At 35.3% G+C, this 19948-nt stretch overlaps 1 protein-coding gene across 1 annotated transcript in view; it reads left to right on the forward strand.

The window, feature by feature from the left end:
• Positions 1 to 19948, forward strand: part of LOC145678843 (uncharacterized) — a 328525-nt gene that overhangs the window by 129484 nt on the left and 179093 nt on the right. The gene's annotated exons all lie outside the window — the stretch shown is intronic.

Here is a 19948-nt window from a genome sequence, read left to right on the forward strand (position 1 = left end):
CGTGACGTCAGTACATTGAAACAAAATAAGGGAGCCCTAGTATATACCAATTAGTAACGAAAGATCAGCACTCTGACAATACGTTTTATTGGGAATCAGTTTAATTCCATAAATTTATTATTATCATTTGCAGGAAGGGAAAAGACAACTCTTTTTATCCCCTTCAAAAAAATAAGTCCTGGTAGTTGCAAACTAAGCTGTTATAAGCACATCCTCTGAATATTGAAAGCCAAGAATAATATTTCAGGAAAAAGAAGTTTTAAATAAATCAAAATATGAAACTGAAAACTTCAAACCTGGATAAATACAAACAAAAAATGAAATCTTTGAGTTTTACGTCCCACGGTTATGCCGGTTAGGCTAAAGGAGACGGTAATGATGTGTAATGAATGAAATGGTGGAATGAAGAAAGTGGGAGAAAACGGGAGAACCCCAAGGAAACCCACGCGCACGGTGTTTGTCCACCACAAAGTTCACTTGGCGGGGGCTGGGATCGAACCCGAGACCCCAAGCACCAAATACAAACAAGTTACGTAATGGTTTTACCTTTCTTTTGTTTCCAATCGAAGTTGATCCAATGAGAAGAAAACAAGTCGACCAAATCTACTATTGTTCGCTAGGCACAATAATTAAAAATCATAAGAAAGAAGTATAACAAAAATTTACCTCAAAAGGCGCTAAATTAGAAAACAGAAATATGCGTGCATACTCAGACGCTCAAAGAAGAAAGCTTGAGGACTAATTTGCCACATAGTAAATGCATGGAAAGTAGACTACAATTTGACAATGAGATTGGTTATGATACTCATATAAAATACTACATGTAGAATGTTTAAAGATTGTAGGAGTCTGGGGGGCAGTCTACGTGGCAGTCAGGGGGGCATAAGTAGCTACTAGGGGGGCGCTCGCCCCCCTTGCCCCCCCCTCTGGCGTCGTCACTGACCATAGATGCTGAAAACCCAGAAATCTAATCCCTAATCCTGATCCTGTATATTTCCTCATTATATAAAAGCTCTCTTGTGGCTGTACGGATAACAAACTCACTTTGGCGTGTGAGACTTGGGTTCGATTTCCGGTTGGAGCCCTTGTGATTCGGATTTAAGGTGTAGGTCGTTGTCTCATATAGCTTCATCAAGTCAAATCAAAAATTCAAATTAATTACTATATTTTGACATATCACAACTTATATATAATTATTGTTCAATACCATCATTATTTGTCCTAACTGTAGTACTGTAAAAGTTGCTATCCTTATTCTTCTTTGAGATATATTTCATAAAGTAAGTTATTTTTAATATATTTAGTCATTCGTCTTAATCTAGTATATGATTATTATTATATTTATCAGAATTTTCTTATGTCTTATCCGTTTTTCTCTTTTCTCGTTTTAGGTAAGTTTGCCATTTCTTCATAATAAATTATTTTGAAAATGCTACTGTACGTGAGTATTCACAAAATTTCTTATTTTTATTTATCTTATTTATCTTAACTATAAATTAATATAACTAGATTCATATCATCCAAAACTTTATATAAATTAATGTGACTAAACATATATTTTCTTAGACTTATTGTTTCTGGTTAATCTATAAGTCAATTATTTTTCAAACTTTGAACTTTTAGAATTTCGTCAATTTTTGTCTGGTTAAATAGAACCCTTTGTATTTATTTTGAAATTTTAACAAAATTGCAGTTGGATAACAACCAAACAGCGTTGGAGTGTTACCATTTTGGGGTCCTTAGGCAGCTTACAACCTAGGATTTTCTACCATGCAGTCACCGATGACTTACAGTGACTATAAATAAATATAATTAATAGGGATCAGATGTTTAGGCATTAAAAACCTAGGAAACAGGCAGGTAAATAGGCACTTAAAATTTAAAAATACGCAGTAAAATAGGCACTAAAATGTAACTCGAAATAATGAAGATAAATACTTAATACAATTAAAAAATAAATTCAAGTCATAAATAATGTTCAAAGAATATAGAAACATACCTGTTTGTTAATATCATGTTAATATCTTGCAATATATATAAAGAAATCTATACTTATTCCATAAGCTCTCTAGAAATCTATAGGATCTATAGTCTATTTACTACTTGCACTTGGTGTAATGTGAATCGCAAAATTATAATTACACAGTAATTTGCGTCCTCGAAATTCATTCCTAAGAAAGTGACATAATGAGAAATACGATATTGTGATGTAAAGTTTGTTATGATTTAAAGAAAATTACTCCTTATAACAAATTCTTTTTGTTTTTGACAATCTTAATTCTTTCTTTTGATCTCTACCATATACCGTTTTACCTCTGATGTTAGCAAATATATTTTTTATTTGTTTATCTATGAGATTACTATACATAAGCTTATAAGCTATAACTCTAGTTGTTATTCCAAGTTGCATTTGGGAAACTGAATTAGACATAGTGTCTAACCTTCTTCAAAATGAGGTATTCTATTCATACCTAAAATCAACTTAACAAAATTAGGCATTCTAACTAACTATCCCCCGGCCTATGAAACCCGGAAGTTCAATGCCGAGTTCGCAAACGCTCTCCATTGACTCTAGTTTATACTTTGTATTAATATTTCTTCGAGATCCATCTTAATATTGTCCTCCCATCTGCACCTAGGTCTTCCTAATGGTCGTTTTCCAATTGGACTTCCAGTTGAAACTTTTCCTACTTTCTTCCATTCTGGCTACATGACTTGCCCATCTAAGCCTCCAGATTTGATGACTCTAACAGTGTTTGGTTAATTATGTAGTTCCTCGTTATGAAGTTTCCACCATTCCCCATTTTCATTCTTCTTGGGTCCCAATGTTCGTCTCAGGATCTAGTTTTCAAATACTTTCAGTCTACGTTCTTCATTCAGAGTAAGCGACCATGTTTCGCAACCATTCAACACAACAGGTATGATTATCATTTTATAAATTTTAAGCTTCAGATTCCTCGACAGAATTTGCGACAACAAAAGATTTTGAACTGAATAATAACACCCTGCTTTTAGTCTACATTTAATTCCTTCGTAAATATGGTTTTCGTTTGTTAATATTGATCCTATATATTTGAAAGTATCCACTTCATCAAAAGTATTATTTAATATTTTAATGCATCCATAATTTGCCGTATTACAATCCCGACGAACTTCCATGTATTTATTTTTCTCTGCATTTACTTCTAAACCCACGTTACTGCAAGCGTTTAATAAGATCTCTGCATTTCTTTCTATTGTTCTCCTATCTATTAGACATTCTATTCGTATTTAAATTTAACATAACAGTATCACTAGGTAAACAAAACGATTTGAATTAAAATTCTAAATCTCCATCAAGATCCTTAGATCTAAATTGTAACAAGCGTAAACTATAGCATAATATATAGAACCAGCTTCCATGGGGTAAAGAAGCTGCATGTTAATCTTTCTAGTATACATTTGAGATCATAAAATGGCGTAATCAGGGGCGTCATTTAGGGGGGCAGGGAGGGGGAATTTGCCCCCCTTCGAGTTTGAGATGTATATAGATTTGATCAATATAATAATAGTAAATCAGTGAAAAACGCGAAATTTTACTTATATCAAAGGGTCTTGCCCCCCTCCCCCAAGCAAAATCTGAAATGACGCTCCTGGGCGTAATCCGCACGGCGTTGTCCAACCATGCTGCTTCGGTTACGCTTAAACTAGCGATCTGCAGCCTGCCAATACTTAGTGCGGTAGAGCAGTAAAGGATCGAAATTCCATATATTTATCACCACAATCTTTTAATGATCGAAATACGATCTAGCGTAAACTTCAAAATGTTTATTTATTCCGTACTATATAGTCTAATCAAACAATCCATCTTAAGGGTGAGAGCAGATCGAAATTTTATATTCGAACTGAGTTCGAAAACCAACATCTTCCAACATGTTGTCCTCCTTCTTAATATTACTTTGTTGGGAATATAATCCTTAGCATACGAGAAGTTGTAACATAGAGAGAAACGAATCTGACCAACCTGATGTTGATCTTTAGAGTAAGTAGAAAAATAAAAACTAAACAAGCGCTGCCATTATAGTTTAATTTTAATCATTGCTAAATGAGATATGTTTATACGTGTGTGCATTTGGTTAGATATTGCCTCAGTGACGTGGACTATGCTTTCTCCACTTACCTAATTTGTACTTGTAGAAAATATCCTCAAAATTGGGAAACGGACGGGCAGAGAAAATTTTGTGGGTGACAGCCACTTTTTAGATACCCCGGAAAGGATAATTTTATTTTATTTGACATATCCTACAATATTATATGTCTAGGGGGTAGAAATAACCACCGGGAGGCGTTCGCTCCCTTGCTCCCTCTCGTGTAGTCATTACTCAAGAGCAATTACTTATATCTATGCATCTCGGAGAAAACTTCACCGAGGTGCGTCCACGAGCGATTTTCTGTACGTTCCCTAGACAATAATTCGTAAGCTTTTGCAAGAATGATACTATTTATGTCTTTTCTCATGTTAGAGGTAAGTGCTTAAAACGTACACACTTTAGTTAATTATATGATTGACTGAAGTTTATTATTCCTTTAAAGCACTAAAACTATAGGAATCACAGAATCGATTGATTTTAAAATATAATCTGTGTCACTACTCGGAAATCTGAGTTTAGTGTCCCACATTTTTGCCGGTTAGGCTAAGGAAGACGATGAGAAACCAAGTGGACGATGATGGAAGAATAGGAGAATTGAGGAAGTGGGTAGAAACGGGAGTACAGGGAAAACTACAGACACGATATTGCCCACCACAAACTTACTTCGCCGGGGATCGAACAAGGGACCCCACCCACCAGAAGTAAGCGCTCTATCACTAAGCCACCGTGACTAAATCTAATCTAAAGCTAGTGCGTCTACTAGAGTTCGAAATCGGAGCCAACTTTACAGAAAACGCGTGCATTAGTTACTTAGCCATGAAGGGACACTCCCTCGTAAGTTTCGAAAATCCTGTCATGTCAATTATAAGGACATTTTCTATCACTAAAATCAAAGATGATTTTAGGAAATGGCCCAAGAGAAGGTATTCCTAGGAGGTACAAAATTAACTCGGAAAAATATATCCGTTGATGTACAGTCAGCAGCAAAAAACCTGCAACATGAGCATATAAGTTTATTGTGAAACTACGCCTAACAGCGCAGGGAATCAAGATAACATCTAAGTGGCACGAATCACGCCAGGAGAAACCTCGGCGTCCTCTCCTGCACATTTATTTCGGAACAAAAAACTTTGTCGTTTCACAATAAACTTACATGCTCATGTTGCAGGGTTTTTGCTGCGGACTGTACAATGCGAGCTACTGGTATATTCACAGTACTATTATTCACCCCCAGCGTATTGAAAGCCCCCCTTCTCCTGAGGATATCTGATATCACTACTGCTCCAGATATGCTCAGAAGCGTTGACACGTCTTTCGAAATTAATTTTCCTTTTTATAAAGGCCAATTTTACCATCATTACATGGCCACCAAACCTAATGTAGTATACGAATTAGCAATTAGACAACAAAAAAGGTTTTTCGTTTGAAGTACCAGACACTGCATCAAGTATAATATATTAAGATATAATTACTTCTTTATAAACGCAGTTAACTAATAATGCCCGAACAAAAAACACATTCGAGTACATAAAGAGCTAATGAAATATGAATCTATTGAATACAACAACTGCACAAGAAGGATGCCATAAGAATGCATCAATGACTTGCATTATCACGTAAATGCACATCACTCTTTTGTTGCAATAAGTGCAAGTGCATCCCACGTATGATGCAGCTGACATTGGGGAAAATTATACAATTAGTCTTGTGATTACACAAAGTGACTAGAAGTGAAAGAAACATTTTGTTACATCTTTCTTTCCAGAGTTAAATAACAGACAGTACAGTCAGCTGAAAGACATCGTGCAATTATCCAATCAGCAACCAACAATAAAATAAGCTATGAAGGTGACCAAAAAAAAAATTGTTTTTTGATGGTTGATATAGGTTCTAATGAAAAGACCGTGTCTGTTAAACTAATTAAATGTATAAATAAAAAAGTATTTGCAACAGAGTCGCACTCAGGCGGAGGGTCCTCCCCAAACTTCGTAACTCAACATATATTTGTTATTAAAACTATATATATATATATATATATATATATATATATATATATATATATATAGTTTTAATAACAAATATATGTTGAGTTACGAAGTTTGGGGAGGACCCTGTATATATATATATATATATATATATATATATATATATATATATATATATATATATATATATATATATATATATGTATGTATGTATGTATGTATGTATGTATGTATGTATGTATGTATGTATATTGCCAGAGAAATGATTGATGTAGCGTAAACATTTGATCTTACATTTGAAATATAATCTTTCTGTTTTTAGAATCTAGTTCGTATGTTTTCGTCTGAGAATGTAGGTGGCAGTATTAACAATTACATATCGTCTTTTCGGGTATAGAAGAACACCAGTTCAATATTACATAGGCGTACTGTTTTGTAATATTGAACTCTCCTCTAACTTTGGACCCCTCTCAACAAAAATTTCTGTGGACGCACCTGATTTGCAACGAATACAAGGTTAATCTACCGTACTTTTTATTCTACAGTAATAACATATATGGGCCACCGTATAAAACTGTTCGCTCGCCCAAGAGTAAATTAAACTACTTTTATCGGTTTCTTTTCACAAGAAATGATTGTGTCATACTGTAAGATTGGTATGGAACATTTATTTATGAAATACGAGCAGAATCACCGGAATCGTTTCTGAGAAAATCTTTCACAGAAAAAGAAAGTACTCCCTGAGTCCTCAACTATCTTCTTGAATATTTCCCAGAAAAATGACTTATCTCATGCTATAAAGTTATTAGTAAAATATTGATTTGTGAAATATAAACACAATATTGAACCGTTTTCGAGAATATTGCAGTTTTCTTTAGTTCAACTGTCTCTATTTTGACGAACTCAAAGCAAATTCGATAAAAATGGAGAATATTATAATATACCTAGGTATAAAAATATATAACATGTCTGATGACGGCGATGTTACGTTGCAGAAACTGCTACACAAGTGTTGTTAATATAATTGGTCCCTTGGTCAGTTTTCTTTTATTATATAACATTAAGTTTAAAATCTTATTAGGATGCGTTGAACGGTATGTTCTTTTGGTATGCGTACATACATATGAACAAACAGGGGGACAGATTAAGGACCATGAAATGTTCAATGTTTTCACAATACTTTATTTTCTGTTAGAACTATAGTCGCTCGAAAATTAAAATACGTTGATAAATCTATCAACAACTACAAAGTCAAACACCTTCGTATTTTCCGATCTGCAACTTTCAGAAATTATAAAATCAGCCCACTGTTGGGTGGACGTCGACATTTTGGCACTTCCTCCCGTACCTATTTTTGCCCAATGTAATTTTTTAGGAAGTGGAGAAAAGTCATAGGTATTTTTCGAAGTGGAGAACGACGTTCCCCGCGTTCTCCCTAAGTTTTACCACTTGATTATATTTAAAAACTAAATTTTCTATTTAGTTTATTCAATGAACATTATATTTTTCTCTTTCTTGGTCTTCACCTAGAAATGTGGAGGTCTTTATTTTATGTTGCGAAATGTTAAGCCACCTCGAGAAGCATCTGGCGGTGACACTCTTTGCTGCTATGGGTGAGTCAAGCGTGACATTCTTCCGCTAGTAATCTACTACCGGCATCATTTGTTTCTAATGGGTTCCACAAAGAAAGTATTACGTATGGAATATAAAAAGTATTACATTTTTCGCAAAATTTGAACTATAATCGATATAAAGGAAAAGAAAATTGTAGTTCTTTTCTACACTTCCGAAGCAATAAGAATTAAAGAATAAATATATCAGAGGTTAGGGATTTATACAGCAAAAACAGATGGTATTAAAACAACTTAATTTTAACATTGACCGATTGTTAAGCATGATCGCGCCGTGTGGACTTTGTGGTGGACAAACACCGTGCTCGTGGGTTTCCTCGGGGTTCTCCCGTTTCCTCCCACTTTCTTCATTCCACCATTTCACTCATCTCTCATTATCACCGTCTCCTTTAGCCTAACCGGCATAACCGCGGGACGTTAAACTTAAAGATTTCATTTCATTTTCATTTTTGTTTAAGCATGACTACTACTTTAGCACGTAATTTCAACACCAAGACTCCGGTGTTGCGGCTAACACAGACCTAGAGTTACCGGTTTGACACAGAGCGGCGTTAAATTAGATGACGATGTTACATGCTAAGCATGTATAATGAAGCTTCCAAAGTTAAACAGCAAAAGAATGACAGTGTTAAAACAACTCAATTTAACATAGGCCAATGGTCTCAGCATGACTACCACTTTAGCACGTAATTTCAACACCAAGACTCCGTTGTTGCTATCAACACAGATCCGGTGTTACCAATTTGACACAGAGCCGGTGTTGAACATAACACCCCAGTGGTGTTACACAACTAGATGAATAAACGAAGGAACGCGGAAATAACAACACTACCACTGTGATCTTTCTATAGATATACACATGATAGATATGTATATGTGTTGTTAATCATTAGCGCCGCGTTTCGCAACCGGTGTGCCGCGACGAATCGAAACTAAATTATTAATTTTATATGAATCAAATTGTAAAACGTAGGGAAAAATGTATATTTGTATTTCACATTACTATGAACCTCTATATGAATCTACAATTTTAAGTTTCATACCGTGTTACTGTTCTGTACATTTCTAATGTTGAAGAAAGTATTTGTTGTCATTGTTCTGGCCATTATTGCTTCTTTATTGTTGCAGACTATTTCGTAATAAAAATTTAAAATATTCAATCCTTTCGACAAATTACCTACATTTGTGTTTTAAAAGTAAAAGAAATTTGTTTGTTCGTTATTTAGTGATCTTCCTTCTTAGTAAAGGTTGGATACTGTTTTAAAAAAGAAAGCGTATTTTTAAAAACTTGAGTCCAATATATCATTGCAATTGTTTTCTATTTTTAAATTAGAATAAAAAATAAGCATAATGATTTACCACGGGTAAAAACCAGTGATTGAGCTTTCTTCTCTGTGCGAAGGAGATCAATAATCACAGAAAACTACCACTGTGTTTCACATTTACAAATAATATCTATAAGTGTCGCGAGAATCCAAGTAACACCCGTAGTGCGCCGCAAGTTGAAAAAAGGTTGGGAAACGCTGCTCTAGCGTTCACGGCGAATGCAGTCCATTGAGACACTTAACATTAATAACTATATTATTAATACCTTTTATGTACTAAGAACAATAATTTAGCAAAGTATCGCAGCCGTCTCAGAATCCTGTGTGTTCGATAGATACAGCTGTACTATCATTCTAACCGTGCCTCTAAGGAGATATCGTAAATATCTAGTAACTAACATTGAGAATTTGTGCTAGTTATTTTTCGCTATGAGCAAAGCTTTACGCGGTATATTTGACATTTATACTAAGTAACAAACAACATAATACATTTTCTATAATCTTTCGTGAAAATAGTTTTGTGAACATATGAACTTTCTGACGACATTGGCATAATCAGAATGCTGCTATCTGTTGTTCCTATGTTCACTATGTTCCTCTTCGTCGCCGACTAGATTTCGTTCCTCGTAACAACTTATAAGTAATTTGTAAAGTATAAGTAATACTTTATTATAATCGAAAGAGTCATGTTCGTTTAATAAGAAAGAAAATGTTGTAAAAGTAGTTATTTGGTAACTGAATATAAAGCAACACCAATGGTGTGTAACTAAAGCGATTCATCATCATATCAGAAAGTTGATCCAACTCTATTAAACGATTCTCTAATAAAACAATTCTTTGTGTATTTGTACTATGTTCCAACACAGTAATTTCTATTACATTCCACTCATGTTTTAGTTATTGCTTGTTATATCGGAAGTGTGAAAGTTTACTCACTGTAAAAGAGATAGGGTCAAGAGAGCCTCCAGGTTATTTCTCCTAATATGATTAGTATTTCTCCTGAGACTTTGATATGTCTTGGCAAAGAGTTCAGCCAAATTGTAGTGGGTCATAGGATGATCTGTAGCTAGCTCCGAGGGTACATTTTTACTTCTTTGCTGTAGTGATGTTTTATAACTGCAATAAACGTCTTGTCGAGTTGCTGCGGTTTGTAGTTAGAATGTCGTGGAAAATATATCACTACTACATTCTACATATGTGTACTCAAGGTCTGTACTGCAAATTAACTTTTAAATTTTAATTTATGACAGTCATACATTCACTAAAAGAGTTAGTAAAGAAGCACTGCTGAAGGGCTGTAGTCGTCATTGGTGACTACACACTTTTGCTGGTTAATTTGTGAAATACATATTCTAAGATCACGCCAAGATAATATAACACATAGTAATACATTCTTCTAGATACCAGATTGTGTATATGCAGGGTGTTTCAAAACAATACCGACAACTTTTGGAGTTGATTCGTGACACCAAGATAAGACAAAAAAAAAATATATATATAGACCAATCTGGGTCCACAAATGCTTCCTTTCGGAGTTGTAGGGTGCCGAAAACATGGAAAAATGAACTTTAAAGGTCTACAGCTCCAAAACTATGGGGCCTACCGTAGTCGGCTCATGACTTCACTTAGAAACTAATATGTGTCCTATCCAAAAATACATGTTTCAGATTCCTGCGTTACTCACGCAACAACTTTTATAGAGGGAGTTTGGCTAGGGACATATAATTTGAAGTACTTACCAACAACCTCTGTATAAACTGTTGCAAAAGTACTGCAGGATTCTGAAACATGGATATTTGGATAGGGCAGATACTAGTTGTTAAGTGAAATCTTTACCCGACTAGGGTAGATCCCATAGTATTGGAACTATGGACCTTTAAAGTTAATTTTTTCATGTTTTCGGCAGCCTATAACTCCGAAAGGAAGCATTTGTGCACCCAAGATGGTCTATACTTTTTGTCTTATCTTGCTGTTAGGAATCACCTCCCAAACGTTGTCGGTGTTGTTTTGAAACACCCTGTATAAAATCCAACATGAGCCGAGAACAGAATAGAAACCATCAACAAATTTACCTCTGCAAAGCCACAGGCATAATGTGGCATATCCTGACTTGTGCTCAGTGACCTTACTCAGTGATGCCAACCTGAACTGAAACGTTGTAAAATCCCATCTTGAGAAGCATAAATTCCCATTTTGCTCTTGAATTTCCCATATTATACTAATTAGAAAATGAAGTGATTGTATGTTACAAATTTTCTTCAATATATGAGTAAAGTATCCATAAATATCGATCTTCTACATTTACCAAGTACTTGATGAATTACCAGTTTTCTAGATTGAAAGAAAGAATTGAAAATGTAGGCGGAAACAAACACATTTTGTCGTCAGGATTTAGAATTTACATAATTCTTTCATGTTATCTTATTGTAGTGAACGTAACAACACTAAATGAACTTTCTTCTGCAGTCGTTTTATGTAGAACGTTTTCGTTTTCTTAATTGGTTGTTTCTCATTTTGCGTTTCACTTTTTTTTTTCGTTAGTTATAATTTTTGTATTAAAAAGTACCAGACCACAATTTACATCTCTTGGAGCTTGTTTTTTTTTTTTTTGGGGGGGGGGGGAATCACAAGTTACTTCTGCAGTAGAATGCATTTTCCGGTAATAAAATTTGACAATTAACACTGATTTCAAGATAATTGAGGAGCAGTGGCGTATTTAGGGGGGTAGCTTCCGGGCTTTAGCCCTCCCCCCGAAATCTTTCTTACTATAGTAAAGTATATGAAATATCTTGCAGAATTTTCACATTTTCAGGCAAAGCCCCCCTTCCCGAAAGTTAGCAAAGCCCCGCGAAACAAAATCGTAAATAAGCCACTGTTGAGGAGTCATTAGTCCATTTTACGCCCATAAACAATTTTGTTGCTTTCGATGAAAAATCTCGAATTTAGTGCCAATTGCGATGAAAATTCCCTTTTATCCCTTTTTGGGAAATTAATATTTTAAACAGCTCTTGCCTTTGGTGCGAGCGGTCCCGGGTTCGATTCTCGGTGAGAGCACTCGGTCGAGAGAGTGTAACAGCTTTCTCAATCCAGCTATCTTGAGTGAGTTTTTTTTCGTGGATTTCCCTGATTCATACCAGGCAAATGCCGGGATGGTACCTAACATATAGGTTCCAGGCCGCTTCCTTCCTTCCCTTTCATCGGATAGGACGTCATCCCTCATATACATGACAGGCTAACATGGTCTTAGATGACCACAGCCCAGAAATCTAATTCTTAATCCCATAATATTTAAAAATCCCACGAAATGGGACTTTTTACCACAGGTTGGCATCATTGACATCACTGGCCTTACTGATTTTTTTCAAATATGTGGTAGCACACGTGACTCGCACCATTTGATGGAGTTGCCAACTAACTGTAATAAAATTCCCCAGATAAAAAGAGCAGGGTCTACTGTACCCGACCGGGTCCACATACGTTCTCTAACATTAAATTTATATTTAATTCAAATTCATTTTAAGAAGGCAAACGACCTAAGATTACACTTGAAGAAATTCCATAATTAAAATTCTAGTTAAATTAAAATAAAAAAGAAAATATTTATAATTCCTCAAATAGACTAGAAATCAAAGACGGCGCGGTACTCAACAACGATAATTGGCTGAAAAAACTGCAAAGTACGTCCATATACTATCAGAGTCAGCCCTAGGCAATTTGCTGCCTCGTGCAAGGGCATCATCATTTGCCACCCTCTTTCACCAGAAAGAACACGGTTCTAAGTATGCTACCCCATCATGAACAACAAATGAGAGGGAAATAGCAACTCGCACTCAGAAAGGCCTAAGCACTACAAATCCAATCTCGTTGTGTCTGTTTTTTTTTCTTTAAATAATAATATATTATGTTAGTGGAAAATAAGGCACACACTTGTAGATGAAAGATGGTAATCCTTTTTATAGAATTCAATATTGAGCTTCAGTTTCAATATATCAGTTGGCAATTCTAGAGCAACTAGCTCTTTTATCTTTATTTTTTGATTTTACTTCTACACTTGTTAATTTTTTAAACTTTTCCCCCACTTTCAATGATACGGAACTTGTTTGTGGCAAAGAAAAGACTAGTTTTCATATCAAAACTGTGATAACTAACTAAATGGAACAGATATTCGCTACGGTACTGTTCGAGAATTGAGTTTTTGTGTTTAACAACAATGAAACAAGTCATGTTGGGATTTGTTTGACCATTTGCTTTAGCACTGTCCATGCGATCTTAAACTAATGTGACCTATGTAAACATGATATATGAATGTAGTATTTACATAGTAGGTCAGCTTAGTAAATTTAACTATCATCATCATCAAGTCTGTTTTCAACAAGAAATATTTATTTTAAAATTATAGTTATGACAGATTTTGTCACTCCTCGAAACTTACCGCCGCTTGGAAATGCACGTGTTGCACATACAGTAGAACCAGCCCTGTATACTATATTTATTTATTGCATTTACTCAAATACCCCAAATGTAAGAACAGTTTGACATTCAGGAAGAGGTGTTTGTTTAGCTGAAGTATTTTTTCAACATTTAGCAAGTACGGGACTTCTACAACAATACACCAATTAAAGGCTTTTCTAAAGATGGTTCCGATGGGCGCCAAGCTACGGTGAAGCATAAGGAAAGCAACACGATATAAGCATATGAAAAAACGAGAAAGAGATAATATGCAAAACATACTTTCACAACATATTTATTATGTACTACCTTGAGAGGTCAAAATATTCTTTAGCGAATCATGCATGCATCAATAAGAGATATAATAATACGCATGATGTTGTTCTGCTAGTATTTTTTTTTTTTCGGTACCAGTTTCCACCTGTCTTCCTTTTTTTTCTAAATTATGAACGGGAGGAGGGGAGTCATTGATACAAAGTATGCCACCAGTTAACCAACTCCACTACTTTTCCCCAAACAACATTTCTTCCATGATGTTGCCCTGTTACAAGTGAAAAAATTTCACTTTCCAAGGTTTTCAGGTCACGGTTATTGAACAGGCGTTCTCCATATTTACTTTATCGCTCGCTATACATCATAGCTTCTCCCTTCTCTCTCGTACGAGCAGCAGCCGTTACTCTTGTGGTCATGAATAATTTCCCTCTCGTTCGATGTTATTTGCAGAAACATCATACGTTAACTGGCGCCGTACTCATTATGAAGTTTATCACACGAGTAGGTTGGATCTTGGTGGTACACTTTTCCTCAACAATAAATGCTTCCGTTAGTGATCGAGTCGCACTCATCTCTGATGCCTGCAATTTCCAGTTCAGTCTCAGCTCTGGGTAACGTAAATGGGCTTTGTGGTGGCCAAACGCCGTGTGTGTGTGGATCTCTACGGGTTCTTCCGTTTTCTCTTACTTTTTTCATTCTACCATTTCATTAGTTAACATCAACGTCTCCCTCAACCTCAGTGCGTAATCGCAGGACGTTAAACTAGACATTTAATTTCACTAATTTAATTGCATAACTTCTTCCTTAAACTTACGGAATCGGCCACTTAAACAATTTACATACAGAAACAAGCATTTTAGGAATGCTCCAAAAATTGAATCAAAAGATTGCAATTTTGGCTGAGAATTAAATGGATTAAGCACATCATACTGAGTTAGGTAATAGTAGGAATGGGCAAAAGCGTTTTTAAAAATAAAAACCGGAAACAGGTTTCTAGAAAAACCGAAACCAGAAAAACTGGCATTTCGGTTTTCTCCAAAACATCGGTTCGGTTTTTCACAGAAGGCTGTTCAAGTTTTCTCCAAAAACCGGTTCGGTTTTTCACCGAAACCGGTTTCGGTTTTCTTCGGTGAAAACTTTTGAAAAACCCAAACTATTTAGGTGGAAACGGATTTGGTTTCCGGAGAACGAAACACTGTTCTGGTCAGAAATAGAACAAATTTTGGAAAAACGGGAACCGGTTTTGAAGAAAACCTAAACCGGTTTCGGTGAAAACCGAATCGGTTTTTCTAAAAACCGAAAACCCCGTTTTTGTGCCCACCACTAGGTAATAGTTTGTATTTGGCTACATTATATGTAGTTCTCCAAATATTTTCTATAAGGTCTACAAGAAATTTTTTGATTAAAATATATTGGATCTTTTGATCCAAAAATAACATTTTGGACACCATCCGGAATACTATCATTCTAAAGATAGATATTTCCAGATTAAGAATATGGAAGTCCCCATATAATGACTATAGTATATAAACGATTAGGCTCTATTCATTTTAGATGTGTCCTAATGCCTTCAGAGGGTTTTATATCAGCAAATTATAATTGCACCATATTTGTGCGTTCCACGTGCAGATTAACAAAAGAGTAATAATTCTACACATACATATTGCGTTATGTATGAAATCGACTTTCTCCGGTTCGCTCCTAGCTCGCGCCAAGTGAACTTTGTAGTGGACAAACACAGTATGAGTGGGTTTTCTCGGGTTCTCCCGTTTCCTCCCACTTCGTTCACTCTATCATGGCATTCATTTCTTATCAACGTCTCCTTTAGCCTCACCGGCATAAGCGTAGGACGTAAAACAAAGATTTCGTTTTATTTCATTTCATGAAATCCACTTTATATTTTTAGCAACTCTGATTGCAGGGAGAAGCGGGAAGATTTCTTTTGAGCTCCACCAGCAATGTGATAACCTCAGGAACAATAGAAGGCAAAGTTAAACGACGAACAGTGAGGGTTAGTATCCTAAATGCAATGGGGTGGGCGCTGTTTTACAGTCAATACGACTTTAAAATAGTTTAGATAAAACATTAACGCAGAGGTGAACGTTTTCTCTCAGTGGTAGAGCGTTCATCTCTTCTGTATGGGGCTGTTGGTTCGATCCCAGCATGCGTCAAGTGAGCTTTGTGGTGCACAAACACCATGTGTGTAGTTTTCTCGGGGTTCTTCCGTTTCCTCCCACTTTCTCCATTCCATCATTTCATTCATTTCTCATCATGACCGTCTCCTTTAACCTACACGGCATATCGTGGGACGTAAAACTTAAAGATATCATTTTTTAGTGCTACGGAATAATCTTCAGATTTAAAAAAAAAAATGGTAAGCAAAAGTCGCAGTACCGTGCAAGAAGTGTATTGAATTTCGGAAGGAGTACGTAAAAAAAAACTATAAAATTTCATAATTTCACGTGCACTCCTTCTGGATTGGACTACAAAGTTCTCGGCAGTCCCTCGTATAATTTGTCAGTAGTTAACATGGAATGCATTGCCGGAAAGTCGGGACCGTTAGGACCGTCAGTTCTGTGGTTCCGTGTTTTCCAATAACGCAAGCTCCGAAGTATTTTTCGCGCTTTTGGATGGCCCTAACTCGAAATTTTGGACTTTTCCCCACATGATCACCTGAACGTTTTTTTTTTTCTTTCTTCTATTGTGACAGAGGAATCACCCTATATACTTTGTTGTATTATTCATCAATTCCTGTATGTATAAATACTTCCTTTAGTTTTCGTCCACAGTTCCTTTAATTTCCAGAAAACACGTCCTTTTAGTTTCTTCCGTAGGAGCATGATACAGATATCATAAATTGTTTTCTACGAATTGTTAAAAAAAAATCCTCTGTCTACTGGCTGGCGTGTTAAAGTCCATCAGCCAAGATTTAACCTTTTTCATGCCTCATCTCCTTTCGTTGTAGCTTCACATTTCACTGAAGCAGCAAAACTTCCATTTCTAACATAATAAATAAACTGTTCACATAAATGAAATGAACAAAAAAAATCAAGTTCAACATCCCACGTTTATGCGCGGTGGTTGAACAAAAAACAAATAGTTTTTGCAAGCAAGTAATAATGGAATAACAACTGAAATGGGAAAGTGAGAGCGAACCCCAAAAAGAGCTAAAATACGATGTTGTCCACCACAAATTTACATGGCCTCGAATTGTTTCAGTAAAAAAAAAAAAAAAAAAAAAAAATCTCTTTTGATGCTTGATAAAAGTCTACACCATTTCCCATGTATTATAACAGGCAAAGTCGTTATTTTATTTTTATTTATTTATTTATCGAAGCAACAGACATTGTTGCCCAATTACAGTGTCTAAATATCATACTTGAATAAATAATATTGAAATATAATGATAGTAATACTTGAATGCAAAATATTAAATGATAACAGGGGCGGATCCAGGAGGCGATCGGGGCAGAAGAGGAAACTTTCTTATTTTATATATATAAATAAAACCCATCCCAGAGTTTGGAGCCCTTAAAAGTAGCAGTATGATACCCTCCTCCAGAAGCCGGTCCTGGATCCGCCCCTGAATGATAATGATACTAATGCTTGAATATAGAATATTAAATTAAAATAATACATTTTCCTTGAAAACTTTTATTTATTTATTTTTTACAAAATACTCAATATTAGTTTTTGAAATGATTTTTCAGAACAATTAAATAGTCTACATCTTTATAAACCTTACTGATTTAATTGCATGTAGCAAAAATTATTCATGTAGGTGACGTATGCAGTGCATTTGTATGTGTCGTCCTGCAGTAGAACAGGCCACTATTTCCCTTGCGTGTTTTAAAGGATGGAACCTGGATCATTATCTTTGCAATTATGTCTGTACAGTCTATTTTCTTGTCCATGTGTAAGAAAAGGAGGTCGTTCAACGTCCGTCTTCGTTCAAGTGCCTGAAGCAGTGGTGTATTTATAATTTTGTTTCGAGGAGGGGGCTTTGCTAACTTTATTCCTGGAAATGTGAAAATTCTATTTTATTTACTTTAAAATATTAAATAAAATTTCGGGGGCTTAAGACCGGAAGCTCCACTAAATACGCCAGTGATCTGAAGTGTAGTTAACAATTAAATTATCATACGGTTCATATTTTGCGTAAAACTTGGCCTTTTGTATGCGAGAAAACGTGAGAATTTGCTTTGCATCTGCTCTTTTTTTCTTCTTCTTCTTCTTCTTCACAGGAGTGTTCCAAATAAGTTACGCGAATTCAAGTTTTAATTTTACGTAAGAAAAGTAAAGCGTTTTCAAAGAGTTATCATTCGTAAATTCTTTGGTAAATTCATGCTTTTAAAGTACAATTAGGTAACTCTATAATTAAAATGTTCATCTTTTATTTAATCGATTGATAAAAGAACTTCCAAAATTCCCTCCACCTATTCTCTATTTATAGAACTGAAATGTTAAAGTTATTCTTTGCCGATTAAAAAATTCACAAAGTTAGAAAAATATTTATATTCCAAATTGAAGATAAACGGGGGCTAAAAATCAACCAAAGATATAAACGTTTATTGATAAGCTAACTGAAACTTTTAGCTTAGCTAAAAAGTTTCAGTTGGCTTATCAATAAACGTTTATTAGCTTAGCTAAAAAGAAGACAAGATTGTAAGATAATCTGTGGTTTCAAAAAGTAAGGATTATTCCTGTGTACCATTCAGTACAGTACAGTATTGCTGTGTACCATTCAGTTTTGTTGAATGATAAAATATACAGGGTCGTTGTAAGGCCAGTAACAATGAATATTTCAAAAAGTAAACAACCTATCAGTTTTATTTCTATTGAATTTGTTAATAAGTTACGTTTAACATATGCACACGCATTTTCCATACACTTCTGGAATCTTTTAGGAACAGAATCCACGGCTCTTCTTTAGCATCTGAACTGGAACACTTGCAAACACTTCATGGATATTTTGTTAAAAACTGTTAATATCTCTTGGTTTTAACTTGTACACTTGTTCTTTAGTCCAATACCAAAGGAATAAGTCCCATGCGGTTAGATCCGAGCTGCGAGCAGACCATTCTGTCGGTCCCCGGCGGTCAATCTATCTGCCAGGGAACTTATCAATCCATGCTCAGTATTCTACGTTGTATACACCAGCCATTTTGCGGTTTTCACTGGATCAAGTTCTGAAATCATAAATGGTAAACCTCACATTATTAAGCAGTATTACACGCCAGCTAGAGCTGATGTTAGTTTCTACGACAATCTAAATTAAAAATAGGTAATGAATTTACAACCACCCTATATAACAAGTGTAGGGATGAGCAGTTAAGTTCCGAAGGCGGTACGTAATGCTTACATTTCAAGAAGTGTGGATTTATCGCAATAACAAGCTGGTGTGCAAATCATGGATAAGGAAAAAAAACATATGTCGCTGCTGACCTTAAAAGAAACACTTTTTAGGTGTTGATAACAATGTGCGAATTTAATTCTCAGATTGTTTCTTCATAATCATTTAGGCAAATTAAAGCGATTATAGACTATCGTTTTGACGGAGTGTAGGTCATGTTTTCACGTTAAGAGTCTTCATCCCGGCGAAATTAAAATACCGCTAATTTTACAATAATTATGTGATATCTTCAAATAGATAAAAGATAATTGAAATATGGAACAAGAGCGCCCTAGACAATATTATTTTGCGTGAGGTACCGTTATCACAAGTCACCTAGCGGCTTTCCGTTTTCAGCTGTTTAGAAACGCGAAAATAAATGCCGATATTCAAAATGTCTCGAAATCGAAAGCAGATAAGTGAGTCGTGATAACGGTTTCTCATGTAAAATAATATTGTCTAGGGCGCTCTTGTTCCACATTTCGATTATCCTTTATCTATTTGAAGATATCACACAATTTCTGTAAAATTAGCGGTATTTTAATTTCGCCGGGATGAAGACTCTTAAATGTCAAATATATTTGCTTGCAGGAGTACATACATGTGACCGGTTTGATGGAACTATTAAGGTATCGTCAAGCTACCAGAATACCTATGAGAGAGTAGGCCAGTATATGCAACTTTGTTCTGCCAAACTTCAGAGAACGACAAACTTCAGTCCTGTGACCCCGCGTAGCATAGTCGCTAACACTCATCTTTGGTA

The sequence above is a fragment of the Thermobia domestica genome, chromosome 2 (assembly GCF_964235325.1).
Source record: "Thermobia domestica chromosome 2, izTheDome1.hap1.1, whole genome shotgun sequence".
Lineage (NCBI taxonomy): Eukaryota > Metazoa > Arthropoda > Insecta > Zygentoma > Lepismatidae > Thermobia > Thermobia domestica.